Source organism: Anolis sagrei, chromosome 13, assembly GCF_037176765.1.
Source record: "Anolis sagrei isolate rAnoSag1 chromosome 13, rAnoSag1.mat, whole genome shotgun sequence".
NCBI lineage: Eukaryota > Metazoa > Chordata > Lepidosauria > Squamata > Dactyloidae > Anolis > Anolis sagrei.
The window spans coordinates 4,950,195-4,976,265 of NC_090033.1; the positions used below are offsets into that span (position 1 = coordinate 4,950,195).

At 43.7% G+C, this 26,071-nt stretch overlaps 1 protein-coding gene across 1 annotated transcript in view; it reads left to right on the forward strand.

The window, feature by feature from the left end:
- Positions 1 to 29: 29 nt before the first annotated feature.
- Positions 30 to 26,071, forward strand: part of SCNN1D (sodium channel epithelial 1 subunit delta) — a 56,657-nt gene continuing 30,615 nt past the window's right edge. The window contains exon 1 of the mRNA XM_060759107.2: positions 30 to 574. The gene's annotated coding sequence lies outside the window, so the exon portion shown is untranslated. The remainder of the gene's footprint in view (positions 575 to 26,071) is intronic.

The following is a 26,071-nucleotide window of genomic DNA, read 5'->3' on the forward strand; positions in this document are numbered from 1 at the left end:
GAGTTGCAGTCGTCCAGAACTGGGGTTGATGATAGTTACCATCCAGTAAGATCTGGGGCTGATGGGATTTGCAGTCCAGCCAGATCTGGGGATGGTGGGAGTTGTAATCCAGCCAGATCTGTGGATGATGAGTATGCGTTTTCTGATGGGACTATTCATAGAAGGAACTATGAGCAATAATAAACAAACTCCTGGTCTTCCATCCTTCCAACTCTGATGCTCCGCACTTAATTTTCCAGATGCTGTTTGTCCGGTTCCAGTCACCCGTCCGGTATTTGGATTCCAGCATTAGCGAACGCAGTCTGTTATTAAGCAAGCTTGCCTTACCATAAAGGATTTCGACACCTCTTCCGACTTGTTTTGTCCTGCATGGGAAATGCGTTGCCACACGGCACGGAATCGGCACCCCTCTTCCTCCGGCAGGAAGGGCCGAGTGCCATGCTCCGGCTCCAGGGATGGATTTATTTCACCAAACCAGAAGAAAAAAGGCTTGGGTTTTGCAACATCGCCGGTTGGGGAGTCGTCTCGCATGTGGGAACCTGCGCCGTGCCTCCAGAAGGAGCCGAAGCTGAAGGTAAGGGAGGCACTTCTTTATTTGCAAAGCCAGGCACAAACAGGGATGGTTTAAGGTGTCATTTCCATGAATCTGCTCCAGGTTTTAGTCTGAACTTTCACAGACCTGTAATCAATCCCTTAAATATGTTTAGAATTGGCTTAAAATCTGGATTAAACCCAGAGTGGATTCATTACCCCATTGGTGTGATAATAATCTAATGCTTGATAATATTTCTTCCATTCTAACTAATTTTGGTACCGAGAAAAGTTTATTTATATATTATATTTCTTCAATTCCAAGATGCATTTTCCTCTCATATAAATATCTCTGAAAATGGGGTATGTCTTAAAACATTGGTTCCCAACCCTATTTTTTGACCAGGGACAACTCTCCAACATTAGTACCAAAAGGGTTACAAATCGGTTTTTGGTCTAATTTAGATTTGGTTTGGTTGTTTGGGGTGTTAATTCAGAAAATTGCATTGCATAGACCACATCAGCTGATTAAGAAACTTCATTGGATAGACCACATCAGCTGATTCAGAAAATTGCATTGGATAGACCACATCAGCCGATTCAGAAAAGTGCATTGGATAGACCACATCAGCTGATTAAGAAACTTCATTGGATAGACCACATCAGCTTATTAAGAAACTTCATTGGATAGACCACATCAGCTGATTCAGAAAATTGCATTGGATAGACCACATCAGCCGATTCAGAAAACTTCACGGGATAGACCACATCAGCTGATTCAGAAAAGTGCATTGGATAGACCACATCAGCTGATTCAGAAACTGCATTGGATAGACCACATCAGCTGATTCAGAAACTGCATTGGATAGACCACATCAGCTGATTCAGAAAATTTCATTGGATAGACCACATCAGCTCTCGTTTCTGATACAGAACATGTGCCATCCAGTAGTCTCAATCTGCTCATCCACAGAAAACCATATTTTATACAGTGCTGGTCTCCTTCCTTCCTTCCTTCCTTCCTTCCTTCCTTCCTTCCTTCTCTCCCTTTCTCTTTTGCTCTCCTCCAACGGTGCCGGGAAAGTCACACGAGGGCGAGAGCATGAGGGCAACGGTGCTGTCCTCCTTCCTTTCTTCTCTCCCTCTCCTTCTCTCTTTCGCTCTCCTGCAACGGCGCGGTGAAAGTTGCAAAAGAGCAAGGGCAACAGCATTGGCTTCCTTCCTTCCTTCCTTCCTTCCTTCCTTCCTTCCTTCCTTCCTTCCTTCCTTCCTTCTCTCCTTCTCCTTCTCTCTCTTGCTCTCCTCTACCAGTGCAGTGAAAGTCTCGAGAGGGCTTGGGCAACGGTGCTGGCCTCCTTCTTTCCTTCTCTCTCTCTCCTTCTCTCTTTTGCTCTCCTCCAACAGTGCCAGGAAACTCTCGAGAGGGTTTGGGCAACAGTGTTGGCTCCCTCCCTCCCTCCCTTCTTTCCTTCTCTCCCTCTCCTTCTCTCTTTTTCTCTCCTCCAACAGCACCAGAAAAGTCTCGAGAGGGCTTGGGCAACGGTGCTGGCCTCCTTCCTTCCTTCTCTCCCTCTCCTTCTCTCTTTTTCTCTTCTCCAACAGCACCAGGAAAGTCTCAAGAGAGCTTGGGCAACGGTGTTGGCCTCCTCCCTCCCTTCCTTCTTTATCTCCCTCTCCTTCTCTCTTTCCCTCTCCTCCAATAGTGCCGGGATAGTCTCAAGAGGGTGAGGGCAGCAGTGCTGGTCTCCTTCCTTCCTTCTCTCCCACTCCTTCTCTCTTTTGCTCTCCTCCAGCAGTGCCGAGAAAGTCACGAAAGGGCAAGAGGATGAGGGCAACGGCGTTGGCCTCCTTCCTTCCTTCCTTCCTTCCTTCCTTCCTTCCTTCCTTCTGTTTTTGTAAGGCTCCAGTTGCAAGGATGTCACCTTTGGATCTGTATTGCAGATGAATAGATGTGTATTAGTGCAGGAAGACCATCCCTTGCATGAGATCAAGGCCAGGAATAGGATTAAGAAATTGGGATTTGTACTTGACAGGAGGTTTCTGGGAGTGTAAGCAGGTTCAAGGAGGAAGGAAGGGATACACAGATCCATGGAAGCATATAGCCTCGGTCAACAGTTTCATCATCACGCGCTGTGATAGTGCCGCCCATTTTGCCAAGGCAGATCTGCGGAGTCATGTTGGACCTCTCCTTTGGATTGATAACCTCTTTGCCCCAGTTGTTAGCAGTCCTGAGTCAGAAAAAAAGAACATGCTGTCTCAGCACAAAAGGCAACTGGGTTCAGTCTTGTGTTTGTCAAGGGCAGGATGAAAGCATTCCTCGTGCAAACAATAAGAACTGGAATAAGAAATGAAATTTTCCTTCACTCTCCAAAATTAGAACCAATGCAATGGCCTAGGATTCCAGGAGACCCGGGTTTCCACAACAGAGACCAACACCAGTACCTATAAAATGTAGAATATAATAATAATTGATTACTCCTAACCGTTGTAGATGCCTGCCATAGATGTGAGCAAAACGTCAGGAGAGAATGCTTCTGGAACATAGCCATACGGCCCAGAAAACTCACAGAAACCCAATTGATTGCTTCTTGACACAAGGCTGCAAGAGTCAGATCTATCTTCTGATAGTCAGTTCATATCGGCAACAACTAGCACAGCATTTCTCAACTTGGGGGTCTGGACCCCTAAGGGGGTCGCGAGGGGGTGTCAGAGGGGTCGCCAAAGACCATCAGATAGCACAGCATTTTCTGTTGGTCATGGGGGTTCTGTGTGAGAAGTTTGGCCCAATTCTATCATTGGTGGGGTTCAGAATGCTCTTTGATTGGAGGTGAACTATAAATCCCAGCAACTACAATTCCTAAATGTCAAAGTCTCTTCCCCAAACTGCACCAGTGTTCACATTTGGGCATATTGAGTATTTGTCCCAAATTTGGTCCAGATCCATCACTGTTTGAGTCCACAGTGCTCCCTGGATGTAGGTGAACTTCAACTCCCAAACTCAAGGTCAATGCCCACCAAACCCTTCCAGGATTTTCTGTTGGTTATGGGAGTTCTGTGTGCCAAGTTTGGTTCAATTCCATCATTGATGGGGTTCAGAATGCTCTTTGATTGGAGTTGAACTATAAATTCCAGCAACTACAATTCCTAAATGTCAAGGTCTCTTTTCCCCAAACTCCACCAGTGTTTGGGCATTTTGAGTATTCGTGCCAAGTTTGGTCCAGATCCATCACTGTTTGAGTCCACAGTGCTCCCTGGATGTAGGTGAACTTCAACTCCCAAACTCAAGGTCAATGCCCACCAAACCCTTCCAGGATTTTCTGTTGGTTATGGGAGTTCTGTGTGCCAAGTTTGGTTCAATTCCATCATTGGTGAGGTTCAGAATGCTCTTTGATTGTAGGTGAACTACAAATCTCAGCAACTACAATTCCTAAATGTCAAGATCTCTTTTCCCCAAACTCCACCAGTGTTTGGGCATTTTGAGTTTTCGTGCCAAGTTTGGTCCAGATCCTTCATAGTTTGAGTCCACAGTGCTCTCTGGATGTAGGTGAACTTCAACTCCCAAACTCAAGGTCAATGCCCACCAAACCCTTCCAGGATTTTCTGTTGGTTATGGGAGTTCTGTGTGCCAAGTTTGGTTCAATTCCATCATTGGTGGGGTTCAGAATGCTCTTTGATTGGAGTTGAACTATAAATTCCAGCAACTACAATTCCTAAATGTCAAGGTCTCTTTTCCCCAAACTCCACCAGTGTTTGGGCATTTTGAGTATTCGTGCCAAGTTTGGTCCAGATCCTTCATGGTTTGAGTCCACAGTGCTCTCTGGATGTAGGTGAATTACAACTCCCAAACTCAAGGTCAATGCCCACCAAATCCTTCCAGTATTTTCTGCTGCTCATGGGAGTTCTGTATGCCAAATCTGGTTCCATTGTTGGTGGATACCAAAATGTTCTTTGATTGAAGGTGAACTATAAATCCCAGGAACTACAACTCCCAAATGACAAAATCAATCCCAAACCCAACTCCACCAGTATTCAAATTTGGGTGTGTTGAGTATTTGTGACAAATTTGTTCCAGTGAATGAAAATGCATCCTGCATCTCAGATATTTACATGAGGATCCATAACAGTAGAAAAATTACATATATGAAGTAGCAACAAAAATAATGTTATGGTTGGAGGTCACCACAACATGAGGAACTGTGTTAAGGGGTCGCGGCATTAGGAAGGTTGAGAAGCACTGAACTAGCAGATTATAGACCTGGCTCTTTGATGAAATAGCTAGTTGAGATTTTTGGACTAAGATGTCCAGATCCCACTGTTGTCCCATCACCAACCAGAAATGGCCCATCACACTTCCAGAAGTTATTTTCCCAAAAAGGGACCTTTCCCACGCTTCACCATGGATTTGGCAATGGATCCGGCCCTACCTCGTGCCTGACCTCGCAAGTTCACGGCTGTCAAGAAACTCCCAACATGGGGAAACAATGGCATTGAATTGCTGCACCTCAGAAAGAACCCGGGACGCTGCCGAGAGCTTCTGTTGCTGTCAAGGGAGGAGAGGTGTTGTTTTTTGGTACCTTCTCCGCATCTCTGCCCAGACCTGCCACAAAGGAGATGGTGTAAGGGGATTTTCTATTGATGGATAGATCTCAATTAATCTGTTACACTGCGTCTGCAACTGCCTGCCCAAAAAGCCAGGTTTTAACTCTCTTTTGAAATGTTAGGAGGGAGGGGGCCGATCTAGTATCCCTAGGGAGGGTGTTCCATAGCCGAGAGGCCACTGCTGAGAAGGCACTGTCTCTCGTTCCCACCAATTGCATCTGCGAAGGGGGCAGGACCGAGAACACGGCCTCTCCGGATGATCTTAAGCACCTAGATCAGTGTTTCTCAACCTGGGGGTCGGGACCCCTGAGGGGGGTCGCAAAAGGGTGTCTGAGGGGTTGCCAAAGACCATCAGGGAACACAGTATTTTCTGTTTGCCATGGGGGTTCTGTGTGGGAAGTTTTGCCCAATTCTACCATTGGTGGAGTTCAGAATGCTCTTTGACTGCAGATGAACTATAAATCCCAGCAACTACAACTCCCAAATGACAAAATCAACCAACCCCCCAATCCCACTAGTATTCAAATTTGGGCCTATCAGATATATGTGCTAAATTGGGTCCAGTGAATGAAAATGTATCCTGCATATCAGATGTTTACATTACGATTCAGAACAGTAGCAAAATTGCAGTTATGAAAATAATTTTATGGCTGGGGGGTCACTGCAACATGAGGAAGTGTATTAAGGGGTCGCAACATTCGGAAGATTGAGAATCACTGACCTAGATGGTTTATGAAAATCTGATCATTTTCAGGTAGTTGCTCTGAGAAAAGCAGTGAAAGGTCTCTCTCAGGAATGTGGCCTTGGGACTCTTCCTGAAACAGCTCAGGCATCTCTTCTGAACTTAACTCAGGCCCAAGCAAACCGGCCCATCATTAGGAACACCATTGCCATCATGAACATCAACATGAACATCAGATACAATCACTGGCTAAACAGTGTGGCTGAGCGCGGGATCTTTCTTCACTCCTAGTATTAGGGATAGCTGTGTCCGACTTCCGAGGAGCTGTCCACAGTGCTGAACCTAACTGGGAGTAGGCTTCAGTATCATGGGCACCTTCCTTTAAAGCAGAGGTTTCCAAATGGATTTGGCCAACTGCCCCCTTTTCAGAAAAAAATAATAAAGGACACCATTTTACTTCCCTGTTGCACATCATGGGCTTTGAAAATCCACATATTTAGGTACCTTTGGAGGTCCCGGAACCAGATACCAAGGATCCACTGTGCATCACAACTAGTTTGATTGTAGTTCACCTACAATCAAGGAGCATTCTGAACTCCACCAATGATGGAATTGAACCAAACATGGCACACAGAACTCCCATGACGAACAGAAAATATATATCAGTGATTGGTTTGGGGGGGGGGGGCGCCAAAGTACTGTTTGCTTACCGTTGAAAATTACCTAGGGTCGCCTCTGATTTGTAGGGTTCAGAATTCTCTTTGATTGTAGGTGAACTATAAATCCCAGCAACTACAACTCCCAAGGTCTATTTTGCCCAAACTGCGCCAGTGTATACATTTAGGCATATAGAGTATTTGTGCCAAGTTTGGTCCAGATCTATCATTGGTTATGGGAATTCTGTGTGCCAAGTTTGGTTCAATTCCATCGTTGGTGGAGTTCAAAATGCTCTTTGATTGTAGGTGAACTATAATTCCCAGCAACTACAACTCCCAAATGTCAATGTCTATTTTTCTCAAACTCCACCAGTGTTCACATTGGGATATGTTGAGTATTTCTGACAAGTTTGGTGCAGATCCATCATTGTTTGAGTCCACATTGCTCTCTGGATGTAGGTGAACTACAACTCCAAAACTCAAGGTCAATGCACACCAACACCCTTCCAGTATTTTCCATTGGTTTTGGGAGTTCTGTGTGCCAAGTTTGGTTCAATTCCATTGCTTTTGGAATTCAGAACGCTCTTTGATTGTAGGTGAACTATAATTCCCAGCAACGACAACTCCCAAATGTCAAGGATTATCTTCCCCAAACTCCACCAGTGTTTACATTTTGGTATATTGAGTATTTGTGCCAAGTTTGGTCCAGAACTATTATTGGTCATCGGAGTTCTGTGTTCCAAGTTTGGTTTAATTCCATCGCTGGTAGAGTTCAGAATACTCTTTGATTGTATGAACTATAATTCCCAACAATTCCCGAATGTCAAGGTCTATTTCTCCCAAACTCCACCAGTTTTCCCATTTGGACATATTGAGTATTTCTGCCAAGTTTGGTGCAGATCCATCATTGTTTGCATCCACAGTGCTCTCTTGATGCAGGTGAACTACAACTCCAAAACAAGGCCAGTGCACACCAACACCCTTCCAGTATTTGCTGTTGGTCATGGGAGTTCTGTGTGCCAAGTTTGGTTCAATTCCATTGTTCATGGAATTTAGGAGGCTCACACCAGCGAGTCCTTTCAAGGAATGGGGTTCTGTGTGAGAAGTTTGGTAGGGTTCAGAATGCTCTTTTATTGTAGGAGAACTATAAATCCCAGCAACTACAACTCCCAAGTGTCAGGGTCTATTTTCCCCAAACTCCACCAGTATTCACATTTGGGCATATTGAGTATGTGTGCCAAGTTTGCTCCAGAGCCATCATTGTTTGCATCTACAGTGCTCTCTTGATGTAGGTGAACTACAACTCCAAAACTCAAGGTCAATGCACACCAATACCCTTCCAGTATTTTATGTTGCTCATGAGAGTTCTGTGTGCCACGTTTTGTTCCATTCCATCGTTGGGGGTGTTCAGAAAGCTCTTTGATTGTAGGTGAACTATAAATCCCAGCAGCTACAACTCCCAAATGACAAAATCAGTTATGCATCTGATTCAGCATGGTAGCAACAAAAATAATGTTATGGTTGGGGGTGACCACAACACGAGGAACTGTATTACGGGGTCGCGGCATTGGGAAGGTTGAGAAAAGGGAAATTCTAGAACGGATATGAGTTTCATTAGTAAATGATGACCAAAAACACAATAACAATAAACTTCATTAGGAAAGAATGATGAGTTACCCCAAGGCGGGGAGGACTATGTCTCCTTTGGGCTACGGTGCCCTTTCTCCTTCATTTTACACACTTTTTAAAAGCATGGACTTGTTTATGCTTCTGCCAGAGTTCTGAGATCTTGCTCTGATAGGCCGGTCGTAAATGCTCTGGCTGTCGGCCAAGGGAAGCCAATTTAGATCTCCTTGCGTTCTCCAGCCATTTCAGATGCAAATGTGATGTGTCACTTCCAGTCTCGTGAATTTGGGCAGCGCCGGCGCTCAAAGTGCGTGCGTCGTGTGCACTTTGCTCTTGAGAAACCTGCTGCTCCATCCAAGCCAGAACCGGCTCTGGCTCTCATTTTCCCTCTGCTGCTTAAACTCGCTTGGCACCTGCGTTGCGGAAGGAAGGAAAGACCAGAGGCAACGCGAGGTGCAAGACAGCACCATAGAGATCGTGTCACCACTGCCAGATGATTGCTCCAAGATGCAGAGAAGTGGTTCTCAAACCGTGTGTCACAACTTGAGAGCTGGAGAGGAGGAGGCAGACAGCCAGAAATCTGGGGTGGTCTTTCTGCATCTGAGAAGAATGGGTCAAGTCAGAGGAGGGCCTTGCTGATACTGAAGATTCATTGCCACCGTTCATTGAGCAATGGCAGAACAAGTAGATATTACACCACTTCTGGTGCTTGTTAAGTAGGAGGTGCTGACTTAATTGGGCACCTGTGTCTGGAGAAGGCTGACTATAAATCCCTAGAATCATAGAGTTGGACAAGACATCAGTGCCATCCAGCTGGACAACTCAGATGGAGAGGAGGAGGCAGACAGCCAGAAATCTGGGATGGTCTTTCTGCATCTGAGAAGAATGGGTCAAGACAGAGGAGGGCCTTGCTGATACTGAAGATTCATTGCCACCGTTCATTGAGCAATGACAGAACAAGTAGATATTACACCACTTCTGATGCTGACTTAATTGGGCACCTGTGTCTGGAGACTGCTGACTATAAATCCCTAGAATCATAGAGTTGGACAAGACCTCAGTGCTATCCAGTCCAGCCCCATTCTGCTATTCAGGAGAACACAATCAAAGGCCTCTCAACAGATGGTCACAGCCTCTGCTAAAATTACCTCAAGAGAAGGAGACTCCTCAAGCAGCATATTCTACTGCCTGATAGCTTCTACTATCAGAAAGTTCTTCCTAATGTTAAGGTGGAATCTTTTTTTTCCAACCTATAGTTCTGTGTCTTAGTCTCCTCAACGTGACACCCTTCAAATATGGCTTGCATTTCAGGAAATTAAAACATAGTACAGTTTAAATCTCTTTAACAAAAATGGGGGAAATGGAACAAGGAACTATTACACCACTTCTGATGCTTGTTAAGTAGGAGATGCTGATTTAATTGATTTAATTAGGAAGAACTTCCTGATAGTAAGAGCTGCTCAACAATAGAATGTGCTGCCTCACAATGTGGTGTCTTCTTCTCACAGAAAGTGGCTTGAGATGGGATCCTTCTGTCCTAAGCCTTGGTGGCAAATGAAGTGGAGCTATCAAAAGAGACTAGGACGCAATGGATCCAAATTGTTGGAAAAGAGAGTCCACCTACACATTAGGAAGAACTTCCGGATGGTAAGAGCTGCTCAACAATAGAATGTGCTGCCTCACAATGTGGTGGAGTCTTCTTTGCATGGAAATTGGCCTGAGATGGGATCCATCTGTCCTAAGCCTTGGTGGCAAATGAAGTGGAGCTATCAAAAGAGACTATGATGAAATAGATCCACATTTTTGGAAAAGAGAGTCCACCTCAACATTAGGAAGAACTTCCTGATGGTAAGAACTGCTCAACAATAGAATATGCTGCAGCACAATGCGGTCGAGTCTTCTTCTCTGGAGGGTTTCAAGTAGAAGCTGGATGTCCACTTCTCAGGAGTGCTTTGATTTTGTTTTTCTGCATGACTGGGTGGCTCTTTGGGGTATCTTCCAACTCTAGGAGTCTATGGAAGCCCACCTCAAGTCTTAAGGGGGGTTAGGAATCACAGAATCTTAGAGCTGGAAGAGATCTCATGGGCCATCCCATCCAACCCCAATAGCCCTTTGGGGTGTCCTCCAACTCTATGGAAGCCCACCTCAAGTCTCATGGAGTTAGGAAGCCAGGACCTATGCAGCATTTTGGTACATCATCCCATTTTGCTCTGTCAGGAGCACAACTTGCACTCATTCACAAGTCAATATGGAGTTGGAGGCATTTCATGCAGCCTCAGGGCAAGACTCCAAATATAGAATGGCTCACACCAAACAGGATGCCTGAGATTGTACACAGAAGGCCCCAGGAGGTGGAAATAGGCAGGACTTCATAAACAGTTGCTTTCCTTGTGCAATATTATGGGAACTTTCAACTACAGTTATGGGAGGATGACTTCACCAAGTGGCATGCCGTGTCTCAGATTCAAGTCCTGGAGTTTCCTGACTGACGAATGACTGTCAATTAGAATTGATAACACAAAAACAAAGATGAACCAGTGTTCTGACGCAGCATGAGGCAGTTTCTGATGCAGCTTCTTCTAAGAAGACATTTGCTCATTGTGTTGTCGTGTGATTGTTCCAGTTGTGAGTATCCATCCAGTTGACTTTGACATATGGCAAAACTAAGAACAGGAGTCCTCTAAGCCGGTGGTTCTCAACCTTCCTAATGCCGCGACCCCTTAATGCAGTTCCTCATGTTGTGGTGACTCCCAACCATAACATTATTTTCATTGCTACTTCCATAACTGTAATTTTGGTACTGTTATGAATCATCATGTCAGTATCCGATATGCTGGATGGATTTTCATTCAAATTTGGCACAAATACACGATACGTCCAAATTCGAATACTGGTAGGGTTGCGATTGATTTTGTCATGTGTGAGTTGTAGTGCTGGGATTTATAGTTCACCTACAATCAAAGAGCATTCCGAACCCCTCCAACGATAGAATTGGGCCAAACTTGGCACACAGAACTCCCATGACCAACGGAAAATATTGGAAGGGTTTGGTGGGCATTGACCTTCAGTTTAGGAGTTGTAGTTCACCTACAACCAGAGAGCACTGTGGACTCAAAGAATGATGGCTCTGGACCAAACTTGGTAGGAATAATGTATTGTCGAAGGCTTTCATGGCCGGAATCACTCAGTTCTTGTGGGTTTTTTCGGGCTATATGGCCATGTTCTAGAGGCATTTCTCCTGACGTTTCGCCTGCATCTATGGCAAGCATCATACATCAAGGGAACCACTGATCGCATAGGGAAGCTGATGAGGAAACACAACATACAAACAATCTACAAACCCACCAGGAAAATCCAACAAATGCTACGTTCAGCAAAGGACAAGAGGGATCCTCTCACCTCTGCAGGAGTCTACCGTATACCATGCAGCTGTGGACAAGTCTACATAGGGACCACCAAACGCAGCGCCCAGACACGCATCAAGGAACATGAAAGGCACTGCAGACTACTTCAACCAGAGAAGTCAGCCATAGCAGAGCACCTGATGAACCAACCTGGACACAGCATTTTATTTGAGAACACAAAAATGCTGGACCACTCTCACAACCACCATGTCAGACTACACAGAGAAGCCATTGAAATCCACAAACATGTGGACAATTTCAACAGAAAGGAAGAAACCATGAAAATGAACAAAATCTGGCTACCAGTATTAAAAAACTCTAAAATTAAAACAGCAGAGAGAAAAACAGGCAGGGACATCTAATCACCTTTCAAGAAGAGTTTGCTCCAGGCACTGTCAGCCCATTGTATGCTAATCAAGGTGGTCAGTTGAAAAGATTCACACCTAGCCCAACTTACAAAAGCCTTTTGTCTCACCCTGGTCATTCCACAGATATATAAATCCCTTTTTCCCAGCTCCAGCAGACCTCTGAAGATGCTTGCCATAGATGCAGGCGAAACGTCAGGAGAAATGCCTCTAGAACATGGCCATATAGCCCGAAAAAACCCACAAGAACTGGGTTGGTAGGAATACTCAATAGGCCCAAATGTGAATACGGGTGGAGTTTGGAAGAAATAGACCTTGACATTTGGGAGTTGTAATTGCTGGGATGTATAGTTCACCTACAATCAAAGAGCATTCTGAACCTCACCCACGATGGAATTGAACCAAACTTGGCACACAGAACTCCCATGACCAAAGGAAAATATTGGAAGGGTTTGGTGGGCATTGACCTTGGTTAGACCACACCTGGAATAACACTGTGTCCAATTCTGGGCACCATAATCAAAGGGAGATATTGACAAGCTGGAAAGTATCCAGAGGATGGCTACTAAAATGATCAAGAGTCTGGTGAACAAGCCCTATGAGGAGCAGCTTAAAGTGCTGGGCATGTTTAGCCTGAAGGAGAGAAGGCTGAGAGGAGAAATAATGAGGGCTATGTATATGAGGGGATGTCATAGGAAGGAAGGAGCAAGCTTGTTTTCTGCTGCCCTGGAGACTAGGCTTCAAACTACAAGAAAGGAGATTCCACCTGACCTTGAAGAAGAACCTCCTGACTTTGAGAGCTGTTAAGCAGTGGAACTCTCTGCCCTGGGGTGTGATAGAGGCTCCTTCTTTGGAGGCTTCCAAACAGAGGCTGGATGGCCAGGGGGTTGGACTGGATGGCCCACGAGGTCTCTTCCAACTCTAGGATTCCTAACCCCAGGAGACTTGAGGTGGGCTTCCATAGACTCCTAGAGTTGCAAGACACCCCAAAGGGCCAACCAGTCATGCAGAAAGACACAATCAAAGCATGACAAGTGGACAACCAGCCTCTACTTGAAAACCTCCAAAGAAGAATACTCCACAACAATGCCTTCAAACTACAGAAAAGGAGATTCCACCTGAACGTGAGGAAGAACCTCCTGACTTGGAGAGCTTTTCAGCTGTGGAACTCTCTGCCCTGGTTTGTGATGGAGGCTCCTTCTTTGGAGGCTTCCAAACAGAGGCTGGATGCCCATCTGTTCGGGGTTCTTTGAATGCCATTTTCCCGCTCCTTGGCTGAATGTTGGACTGGATGGCCCACGAGGTCTCTTCCAACTCTATGATTCCTAACCTCATGAGACTTGAGGTGGGCTTCCATAGACTCCTAGAGTTGCAAGAGACCCCAAAGGGCCAACCAGCATGACAAGTGGACAACCAGCCTCTACTTGAAAACCTCCAGAGAAGAAGACTCCACCACAATGGCTTCAAACTACAGGAAAGGAGATTCCACCTGAACTTAAGGAAGAACCTCCTGACTGTGAGAGCTGTTCAGCTGTGGAGGTGGGCTTCCATAGACTCCTAGAGTTGGAAGACACCCCAAAGGGCCAACCAGTCATGCAGAAAGACACAATTAAAGCACTGAGAAGTGGACATCCAGCTTCTACTTGAAACCCTCCAGAGAAGAAGACTCCACCACATTGCACTCTTTGATCTGAGCTGAATGGGACCCGTGCCCTTGCAGCTGAACTTCTGAAGAGACGGGCGTCTGCCTCCACCAAAGTCATCAATCAATGCCAGGGGTGGATTCCTGATTCCTGCAACAATAGATCCATCACCAGCAAATGTTGGCAAATGTCCCTGGTGATAAAGCTCCTTTGAACACAAGGAGAAGCCGTCTGGAAATTCCCCCAGGGAAGTTTTCTCCCTGGAACAAGGAAGAAGATCCCGGTATCAAATCCCTCAAAGGATCTAATCTTTGGAAGATGTGTCTATGTTGTTGTGGCTGAAGGAATGACGGCAAGCTGAGGAAAGGGCGGCTTCCTTCTGCTTTCTATTTTGTGGGGACATTTAGGGCCACGCCAGGTATCATCAGGCATGCCACTTGGGCTCCTTCGTGATGGCAAGGGTTCAGAGATAGAAGGAAATCTGGGGAAAACCCAAGGCAGCGATTGGCAGAAACGTGACAGCCACGAAACGTGGGCATGGACATTAATAAGCCGATAGGAGACATTGCAAGAGTTCTTGAGTGCCATATTTAGCCTGGCTTTGATTTTCTCTTGGGAGGAAAAGCTGTATCCGTACGATCCCCGGAAACAAATGCTTCCCCGCCCCACAGAAGTCCTTGCTTTTGCAATGTCTCTAGTTGTTGTTGTTGTTGTATGCTTTCATGCCATTGCCTATAGTTATGGTTATTATTTATTAGTAATTAGTAATTACCTATGGTTATTATTTATCAGTAATCTATGGTTATTATTTATTAGTAATTTATTAGTAATTAGTAATTACTATGGTTATTATTTATTACTAATTTATTACTAATTTATTAGTAATGATCTGTGGTTATTATTTATTACTAATTTATTAGTAATTAGTAATGACCTATGGTTACTATTTATTACTAATTTAATTAGCTATGGTTATTATTTATCAGTAATTTATTAGTCATTAGTAATTACTATGATTATTATTTATTAGTAATTTATTAGAAATTACTAATGACCTATGGTTATTATTTATTACTAATTTATTACTAATTTATTAGTAATGATCTGTGGTTATTATTTATTACTAATTTATTAGTAATTAGTAATGACCTATGATTATTTATTACTAATTTATTACTAAATTTTCATTACTTATGGTTATTATTTATTACTAATTTATTAGTAATTAGTAATGACCTATGGTTATTATTTATTACTAATTTATTACTAATTATTCATTACTTGTGGTTATTATTTATTACTAATTTATTACTAATTTATTAGTAATTAGTAATTAGCTATGGTTATTATTTATCAGTAATTTATTAGTAGGTAGGTAGGTAGATAGATAGATACGTAGGTAGGTAGATATGTAGGTAGGTAGATAAGTAAATAGGTAGATAGGTACATAGGTAGGTAGATAGGTAGGTAGGTAGATATGTAGGTAGGTAGATAAGTAGGTAGGTAGGTACATAGGTAGGTAGATAGGTAGGTAGGTAGGTAGGTAGATACGTAAGTAAGCAGATAGATAGGCTGATAGGTAGGTAGGTAGGTAGGTAGATACATAGGTAGATAAGTAGATAGGTAGATATGTAGATAGATAGATAGATAGATAGATAGATAGATAGATAGATAAGTAGGTAGATAGGTAGATAGGTAGGTAGAATCATAGCATCCTAGAGTTGCAAGAGACCTCATGGGCCATCCAGTCCAACCCCATTCTGCCAAGAAGCAGGAAAATTGCATTCAAAGCACCCCCGGCAGATGGCCATCCAGCCTCTGCTTGAAAGCTTCCAAAGAAGGAGCCTCTACCACACTCCGGGGCAGAGAGTTCCACTGCTGAACGGCTCTCACAGTCAGGAAGTTCTTCCTCATGTTCAGGTGGAATTTCCTTTCTTGTCGTTTGAAGATAGATAGATAGAGATTGGCTCAGGCCAAAGTACAGGGCTGCAACCCCTTCTAGCGTGTCTTCCTTCCGCGTTGAGAACACTCAGCCACATTTGTCCCAGTTGTCAGTTTTGAAACATTGGCGGATATGCCATAACACCAGAAAACTGTCATGACTGATGTCCAGCCTCCAGAAAAGAACACCATGAATCAGTGTCAGGCGCAAGGCGCACATTCTTCCTTCGCCCAGCCCCAGTTTCATGGAAACTTCCACTTGAGCATCCAGCCTTTGTTTATATAGGTGTTGTTCTTTTTCTTTGGGATGCAAAAATAAGCTGAGTGTGACTCAGGGTGTGAATGGGCCATTGCACCAAAAAGGAGGACTCAGAGGCATTGCTTAAGGGGCCCATCGAGCAAGAAATCATTATGACAAAAGGAGCCATTGAGAAACATGTTGCTCCAGGACTTGATGGAAGTGCGCAACCACACCCTCCCCTCCAAGCAAAGGCGAGTGAAGCTTTGCTACATGGAAGGAGAGATGGGTCTATCCTGGGGCATAGATCACAAACATATGCAATTCAAAGGGGGGGAACCCCAGCTGATGCTATCAAGCTTAACTCATGCGTTCTCGTCTAGAGACCTACATAATCGAAGGAGGAAGACCAGAGCCTTTCCTCCTGATGGCAATCCATCTTGCTGTTATTTCCTATTCAGTCAGTATTGACGTCCTATGATCATAAGCGTTAAGAGGAAACATAAGTCTCACCTGGATGAACCCTTTGCCAATGCACCGATACACTGGTCAACCATTGGGAACATAGAATCAAACAATGTTAAGGAACCCTGAGGACCATCTAGTCCAAAAACCTATGGAAGGAGACACAACTCAAGCCCTCTCGACAGAGGGCCATCCAGCCTCTGGTTAAAAAAGTCCCAACGAAGGAGGCTCCTGATGGGGAGCATTCAAAATGCTCAGCCGGAGAACCGCTTGGAGTTTCCTTTGTGGAGAGCAGGGTATAAACATAAACATAATAATAAACATAATAATAATAAACAAGCTTGCTCCCTCCTCCCTGTGGCTTCCTCTCACATATTTATACATGGCTATCATGTCTCCTTTCTCAGCCTTCTCTTTTTCAGGCTAAACATGCCCAGCTCTCCAAGCCGCTCCTCATAGGGATTGTTCCTCAGACCCTTGATTATATTATTATTAATAATAATAGTAATAGTAATAATAATAATAATAATAATAATAGTCAAAATGCTCAGCCAGAGAGCCTCTTGGAGTTTCCTTTGTGGAGAGCAGGGTATAAATAAATAAACATAAACATAATAATAATAATAATAATAATAATAATAATAATAATAATAATGCCATTCAAAATGCTCAGCCGGAGAGCCGCTTGGCGTTTCCTTTGTGGAGAGCAGGGTATAAACATAATAATAATAATAATAATAATAATAATAATAATAATAATACGAAATCCAGCATATAGCTCTCATTTGCTGCGACATACTGTGTTTTTGTGTCAGTAAAATAATAATAATAATAATAATACCATTCAAAATGCTCAACCAAAGAGCCACTTGGAGTCTCCTTTGTGCAGAGCAGGGTATAAATAATAATAATAATAATAATAATAATAATAATAATAATGCCATTCAAAATGCTCAGCCGGAGAGCCAATTGGAGTTTCGTTTGTGGAGAGCAGGGTATAAACATAATAATAATAATAATATGAAATCCAGCATATAGATCTCATTTGCTGCGACATACTGTGTTTTTGTGTCAGTAAAATAATAATAATAATAATAATAATAATAATAATAATAATGCCATTCAAAATGCTCAGCCGGAGAGCCAATTGGAGTTTCGTTTGTGGAGAGCAGGGTATAAACATAATAATAATAATAATATGAAATCCAGCATATAGATCTCATTTGCTGCGACATACTGTGTTTTTGTGTCAGTAAAATAATAATAATAATAATAATAATAATAATAATAATGCCATTCAAAATGCTCAGCCAAAGAGACACTTGGAATCTCCTTTGTGGAGAGCAGGGTATAAATATAAACATAATAATAGTAATAATAATAATAATAATAATAATAATAATAATAATAATAATAATGCCATTCAAAATGCTCAGCCAGAGAGCCGCTTGGAGACTCAAGGTGGCCACTTGCAACATTCACCCTTGCCTCAAGCAGACAAGAGTTCTTTCTCCCACCCTTGGACATCATTCCACAGACAGGAAACAATCAGGGCCAGCTAACACCTCCCAACAAATGATTCCCCCAGGCAAGAGGCAGTCAGGTTTTGAAGCTGCAAGGCCATTCAGTGCTGATCAAGGTGGCCAATTGCAACATTCACCCTTGCCTCCAACAGACAAGAGTCCTTTCTCCCACCCTTGGACATCATTCCACAGACAGGAAACAATCAGGGCCAGCTAACACCTCCCAACAAATGATTCCCCCAGGCAGGAGGCAGTCAGGTTTTGAAGCTGCAAGGCCATTCAGTGCTGATCAATGTGGCCAATTGCAACATTCACCCTTGCCTCCAACAGACAAGAGTCCTTTCTCCCACCCTTGGACATCATTCCACAGACAGGAAACAATCAGGGCCAGCTAACACCTCCCAACAAATGATTCCCCCAGGCAGGAGGCAGGCAGGTTTTGAAGCTGCAAGGCCATTCAGTGCTGATCAAGGTGGCCAATTGCAACATTCACCCTTGCCTCCAACAGACAAGAGTCCTTTCTCCCACCCTTGGACATCATTCCACAGACAGGAAACAATCAGGGCCAGCTAACACCTCCCAACAAATGATTCCCCCAGGCAGGAAGCAGCCAGTCTTTGAAGCTGGAAGGTCATTCAGTGCTAATCAAGGTGGCCAGTGGCAAAATTCACACTTGTCTCCAGCAGACAAGAGTTCTTTCTCCCACCCTGAACATCATTCCACAGATCTATAAACCCAACAGACCTCACGACCTTTGAGGGTGCCTGTGGGCGAAACGTCAGAAGAGAATGCTTCTGGAACATGGCCAGACAGCCTGGAAAACTCACAGCAACCCAGTGATTCCGGCCATGAAAGCCTTTGACAACACATGATTCAACCAAGTATCTAACTCTCCGGCCTGCAGGTCTTTGCCTCACCACAAGGGGCAGCAAAGGGGATTGGAGAAGCCAGTCCCATCCAGTTCAGGTGAGGCAGGTAATAGGTGAGACAGGTAATTAGTCATCTAACTGCCCATCTTCTTGGAGAAATCCCCCGAGGCAAGAATTGTTACTTGGACTAAACAACCTCAAATGTGTGTACTTTCAAGTCTTATTATGGAGACTCTAGGCCAGCGTTTCTCAACCTGGTGGTTGGGACACCTGGGGGGGGGGGGGGGGCTGTGAGGGGATGTCAGAGAGGTTGCCAAAGACCATCTGTTGATCATGGGGGTTCTGCGTGGGAAGTTTGGCCCAATTCTATCGTAGGTGGGGTTCAGAATGCTCTTTGATAGTAGGTGGACTATACATCCCAGCAACTACAACTCCCAAATGCCATGGTCTATTTTCCCCAAACTCCACCAGTGTTCACATTTGGGCATATTGAGGATCCATGCCAAGTTTGGTCCTGATCCAACATTGCTTGAGTCCACAGTGCTCTATGGATGTAGGTGAACTACAACTCCAAAATCCAAAGTCAATGCCCTCCAACCCCTTACTGTTGGTCATGGGAGTTCTGTGTGGGAAGTTTGGCCCAATTCTATCATTGGTGGGGTTCTGCATGCTCTTTGATTGTAGGCGGACTATACATCCCAACAACTACAACTCCCAAATGTCAAGGTCCATTTCCCCCAAACTCCACCAGGGTTCACACTTGGGGATATTGGTTATCTGTGCCAAGTTTGGTCCTGATCCATCATTGTTTGAATCCACAGTGCTCTGTGGATGTAGGTGGACTACAACTCCAAAACTCAAGGCCAATACCCACCAAACTCTTCCAGTATTTGCTTTTGGTCATAGGAGTTCTGTGTACCAAGTTTGGTTCAATTCCATCATTGGCGGGGTTCAGAATGCTCTTTGATTGTAGGTGAACTATAAATCCCAGCAAATATAACTCCCAAATGTCAAGGTCTATTTTTCCCAAACTCCACCAGTGTTCACATTTGGGCATATTGAGTATTTGTGCAAAGTTAGGCCTAGATCCATCACTGTTTGAGTCCGCAGTGCTCTCTGGATATAGGTGAACTACAATTCCCAAACTCAAGGTCAATGCCCAACAAACCCTTCCAGTATTTTCTCTTGGTCATGGAAGTTCAGTGTACCAAGTTTGGTTCAATTCTATCATTGGCGGGGTAAAGAGTGCTCTCTGATTGTAGGTGAACTATAAATCCCAGCAACTACAACTCCCTAAAGTCAAGGTCTATATTCCCCAAACTCCACCAGTGTTCACATTTGGGCATATTGAGTATCCGTGCTCCTGGGAGTTCTGTGTGCCAAGTTTGGTGCAGATCCATCATGGTTTGAATCCACGGTGCTCTCTGGATGTAGGTGAACTACAACTCCCAAACTCAAGGTCAATGTCCGCCAAACTCTTCCAGTACTTTCTGTTGGTCATGGGAATTCTGTGTGGGAAGTTTGGCTCAATTCATTAGTGGAGTTCAGAATGCTCCTTGACTGTAAGTGAACTATAAATCCCACCAACTACAACTCCCAAATGTCAAGGTCCATTTCCCCCAAATTCCACCAGTGTTCACATTTAGGCATATTAAGTATTCGTGCCAAGTTTGGTCCAGATCCATCATTGTTTGAGTCCACAGTGCTCTCTGGATGTAGGTGAACTACAACTCCCAAAATCAAGGTCAATGCCCACCAAATCCTTCCAGTATTTTCTGTTGGTCCTGGGAGTTCTGTAAACTCATAGAGTTGCAGAAAAAGGTGGGAGCATTGTGTGAATAATAAATATCAGATCAGGGAGTCATGTCTTTGCGTCTTGTTTACAAACCCTTGCCTACCAAATTTAGGAGGGAAGGAAGATTTGTATTCCAAGGAAACCATCAAGGGAAATTTCCAGTTCCGCCCACTGGCTTTTCTTGCCTGGCTCATCCTCCTTCCCTGGAAAAGGCTTGGAAAGCCTCCTCCAAGGTGCCGGCCCCTTTGGCAACATGACTCCAACGCCTCCCAATCTGCATAAGGAGGCTGGACAGCTCAAAGCTCCTATAAAGGCAACCACAACCAGCATCTTGAACAGAACGCATTGCTGGAGGCATCTAGACGGGTTTGTGGATTCCTTTCAGCAAAGGTAACTGAGAGCAAGGCTGTGGGTTGCATGGCACTGCTGTGAACATATCTGTGGTGGAGATCCATAACTGGGGATGCTTAAGCTTGGAGAAGAGATGGTTGAGAGAACATGGGACATGTCTGGAAGGATGTCCCATTGAGGAGAAAGACGCAAGGTTGTCTTCTGCTGCTTTGGAGACTGGGATTCAGATGGAAGGCAAAGAGGTGCCACCTCAACGTTAGGAAGAACTTCATGATAGTCTAAGGTGTGGTGGAGTCTTCTTCTCTGGGGGTTTCCAAGCAGAGGTTGGATGGTGGCAAGGCTGTCTTCTACTGCTCTGCAGACTGGGATTGAGATGGAAGGGAAAGAGGTGCCACCTCAACGTTAGGAAGAACTTCATGATAGTCTAAGGTGTGGTGGAGTCTTCTTCCCTGGGGGTTTCCAAGCAGAGGCTGGATGGTGGCAAGGCTGTCTTCTGCTGCTCTGGAGATTGGGATTGAGATGGAAGGGAAAGAGGTGCCACCTCAACGTTAGGAAGAACTTCATGATAGTCTAAGGTGTGGTGGAGTCTTCTTCTCTGGGGGTTTCCAAGCAGAGGTTGGATGGTGGCAAGGCTGTCTTCTGCTGCTCTGGAGACTGGGATTGAGATGGAAGGGAAAGAGATGCCACCTCAACGTTAGGAAGAACTTCATGATAGTCTAAGGTCTGGTGGAGTCTTCTTCTCTGGAGGTTTCCAAGCAGAGGCTGGATGGTGGCAAGGCTGTCTTCTGCTGCTTTGGAGACTGGGATTCAGATGGAAGGGGAAGAGGTGCCATTGCAACGTTAGGAAGAACTTCATGATAGTCTAAGGTGTGGTGGAGTCTTCTTCTCTGGGGGTTTCCAAGCAGAGGCTGGATGGTGGCAAGGCTGTCTTCTGCTGCTCTGGAGACTGGGATTGAGATGGAAGGGAAAGAGATGCCACCTCAACGTTAGGAAGAACTTCATGATAGTCTAAGGTGTGGTGGAGTCTTCTTCTCTGGGGGTTTCCAAGCAGAGGTTGGATGGTGGCAAGGGTGTCTTCTGCTGCTCTGGAGACTGGGATTCAGATGGAAGGGAAAGAGGTGCCACCTCAACATTAGGAAGAACTTCATGATAGTCTAAGGTGTGGTGGAGTCTTCTTCTCTGGAGGTTTCCAAGCAGAGGCTGGATGGTGGCAACTATACTGTCTTCTGCTGCTCTGCAGACTGGGATTCAGATGGAAGGGAAAGAGATGCCACCTCAAAGTTAGGAAGAACTTCATGATAGTCTAAGGTGTGGTGGAGTCTTCTTCTCTGGGGGTTTCCAAGCAGAGGCTGGATGGTGGCAAGGCTGTCTTCTGCTGCTCTCGAGACTGGGATTGAGATGGAAGGGAAAGAGGTGCCACCTCAACGTTAGGAAGAACTTCATGATAGTCTAAGGTGTGGTGGAGTCTTCTTCTCTGGGGGTTTCCAAGCAGAGGCTGGATGGTGGCAAGGCTGTCTTCTGCTGCTCTGGAGACTGGGATTGAGATGGAAGGGAAAGAGGTGCCACCTCAAAGTTAGGAAGAACTTCATGATAGTCTAAGGTGTGGTGGAGTCTTCTTCTCTGGGGGTTTCCAAGCAGAGGCTGGATGGTGGCAAGGCTGTCTTCTGCTGCTCTGGAGACTGGGATTGAGATGGAAGGGAAAGAGGTGCCACCTCAACATTAGGAAGAACTTCATGATAGTCTAAGGTGTGGTGGAGTCTTCTTCTCTGGAGGTTTCCAAGCAGAGGCTGGATGGTGGCAACTAGACTGTCTTCTGCTGCTCTGCAGACTGGGATTCAGATGGAAGGGAAAGAGATGCCACCTCAAAGTTAGGAAGAACTTCATGATAGTCTAAGGTGTGGTGGAGTCTTCTTTTCTGGAGGTTTCCAAGCAGAGGCTGGATGGTGGCAACTAGACTGTCTTCTGTTGCTTTGGAGACTAGGATTCTCACGTTGAGATCCCACCTCAACGTTAGGAAGGTATGGACAATATAGGTACATACAATAATATATTATATTATGATAAAAAATCTAATGCAATACAATGTAATACTAATAATATAATAATTATATATTTTATATTACATATAATGTTAGTAATAATATTACAGTATAATATAATATAGTAATATAATACTAATATTGTGCTGTGCTAGTAATATATTGTATACACATATAATATTGATAATATTATGCCATACCATACTAATAATAATACACTATAATAATTACATATTTCATATTACATGTAATATTACTAATAATATTACAGTATAATGGTATAGTACAATATGGGAATGTATGGTACTAATATTATGCTGTGCTGATAATATAATGTATTGTATACACATACAATATTGATAATATTATAATGTAATAAAATATAATTATATATTGCATATTACATGTAATATTACTAATAATATTACAGTATAGTACAATATATTAATATATAATACTTATTGTGCTGTGCTAATAATATATTGTATACACATAATATTGATAATATTATGTCATACAATACAATACTAATAATACAGTATAATAATTATATATTTCATATTACATGTAATATTACTAATTATATTACAGTATAGTACAATATAGTAATATATAATACTAATATTGTGCTGTGCTAATAATATAATATATTGTATACTTATATAGTATTGATAATATTATAATGTAATACATACAATATAATACTAATAATGGAATACAATATAATACTAATGATATATATACAATACTACTAATAATAATACAATATAATAATTATATATTTCATATTACATGTAATATTATTAATACTACAACAGTATAGTACAATATAATAATATATCATATTAATATTGTGTTGTGCTAATAATATAATATTATCAATATTATACACATATAATTTACCTCCAATGTTTCTAATTTTCTGGAAGAGGTCTCTTGTCCTTCCTATTCTGTTGTCTTCTTCCACTTCCATGCATTGCTTATTTAAAAATAGTTCCTTATCTCTTCTGGCTAACCTCTGGAATTGCGCATTTAACTGGGCATATCTCCCCTTTTCACTGTTTCCTTTTGCTTTCCTCCTTTCTTGGGCTACTTCCAGTGTCTCAGCAGACAACCATTTTGCCTTCTTGGTTTTCTTTTTCTTTGGAACGTACTTTGTTGTCGCCTCCTGAACAATGTCGCGGACTTCTGTCCATAGTTCTTCTGGGACTCTGTTTACTAAATCTAGTCCTTCAAATCTGTTCTTCACTTCCACTGTATATTCGCTAGGAATGTTAGTGAGATCATATCTAACTGGTCTGTGTATTTTCCCTGATCTCTTTAGTTTTATTCTAAATTGGGCAATAAGAAGTTCGTGATCTGAGCTACAGTCAGCCCCAGGTCTTGTTTTCACCGACTGGATGGATGTCCGCCACCTTTGGCTGCAAAGGATGTAGTCAATCTGATTTCGGTGTTGACCATCTGGTGAGGTCCATGTATAAAGCCGTCTTTTAGGTTGTTGGAAGAGAGTATTCGTTATACACAGCGAGTTTTCCTGGCAGAATTCTATCAGCCTGCGTCCCGCTTCATTTTGTTCTCCCAGACCATGCTTGCCTGTGATCCCAGTTGTCATTTGACTTCCCACCTTGGCATTCCAGTCTCCTGTAATGAAAATAATGTCTCTTTTTGGTGTATTATCCAGTAGGTCCTGCAGATCCTCATAGAACTGATCTACTTCTGCTTCTTCGGCAGCTGTGGTTGGGGCGTATATTTGGATCACTGTGATGTTGAAAGGCTTTCCTTGCACTCGAATTGAGATCATTCTGTCATTTTTTGGGTTGTATCCAAGCACCGCTTTAGCAAATTTCTTATTAATTATGAAGGCTACTCCATTTCTTCGATGTTCCTCTTGTCCGCAGTAGTAGATCTGGTGGTCATCTGATGTGAAGTGGCCCATTCCAGTCCATTTCAGTTCGCTGACCCCCAGAATGTCTATCTTTAGTCTTGACATCTCACCAATAACAACATCCAATTTGCCCTGGCTCATAGATCTTACATTCCAGGTTCCTATGGTGTGTTGATCTTTAGAGCATCGGATTCGTCGTTTGCCTCCAGTACCGTCGGCCGCTAGCCTTCCTTTCGGCTTTGAGCTAGCTGCGTCATCACATCTGGGGCTAGTTGAACTTATCCTCTGCTCCTCCCCAGTAGCATTTTGGCCATCTTCCGACCTGGGAGTCCCATCTTCCAATGGCATACCGACATATCTCTGGTTGTACTGGTCCATTTAGTTTTCTTCCTCTTCCAGAAAATTAGAAACATTGGAGGTAAATTTCAGGCAAAAATTGGTATGATAAGAAACAAAGATGGCAGGGACCTAACAGAAGCTGAAGAGATCAAGAGAAGGTGGCGAGACTATACAGAAGATCTGTATAGGAAGGATAATAATATCGAGGATAGCTTTGACGGTGTGGTGAATGAATTAGAACCAGACATCCTGAGGAGTGAGGTTGAATGGGCCTTAAGAAGCATTGCTAACAACAAGACAGCAGGAGATGATGGGATCCCAGCTGAACTGTTTAAAATCTTAAAAGATGATGCTGTCAAGGTGATGCATGCCATTTGCCAGCAAATATGGAAAAAACAAGAATGGCCATCAGACTGGAAAAAATCAACTTATATCCCCATACCAAAAAAGGGAAATGCGAAAGACTGTTCCAACTTCCGTACAGTGGCCCTTATTTCTCATGCCAGTAAGGTAATGCTCAAGATCCTGCAAGGAAGACTCCAGCAATACATGGAGCGAGAGTTGCCAGATGTTCAAGCTGGGTTTAGAAAAGGCAGAGGAACGAGAGACCAGATTGCCAATATCCGCTGGATAATGGAGAAAGGCAGGGAGTTTCAGAAAAACATCTACTTCTGCTTCATTGACTATTCTAAAGCCTTTGACTGTGTGGATCATAATAAATTGTGGCAAGTTCTTGGTGGGATGGGCATCCCAAGCCACCTTGTCTCTCTCCTGAGGAATCTGTACAAGGACCAAGTAGCAACAGTCCGGACTGACCACGGAACAACAGACTGGTTCAAGATTGGGAAAGGCGTACGGCAAGGCTGCATCCTCTCACCCAACCTTTTTAACTTGTACACAGAACACATCATGTGAGGATGTGCGGGGCTGGATGAATGCAAAGCTGGGGTGAAAATTGCTGGAAGAAACATTAACAACCTCAGATATGCAGATGACACCACTCTGATGGCCGAAAGCGAGGAGGAGCTGAGGAGCCTTCTAATCAAGGTGAAAGAAGAAAGCGCAAAAGCCGGGTTGCAGCTAAACGTCAAAAAAACCAAGATTATGGCAACAAGAATGA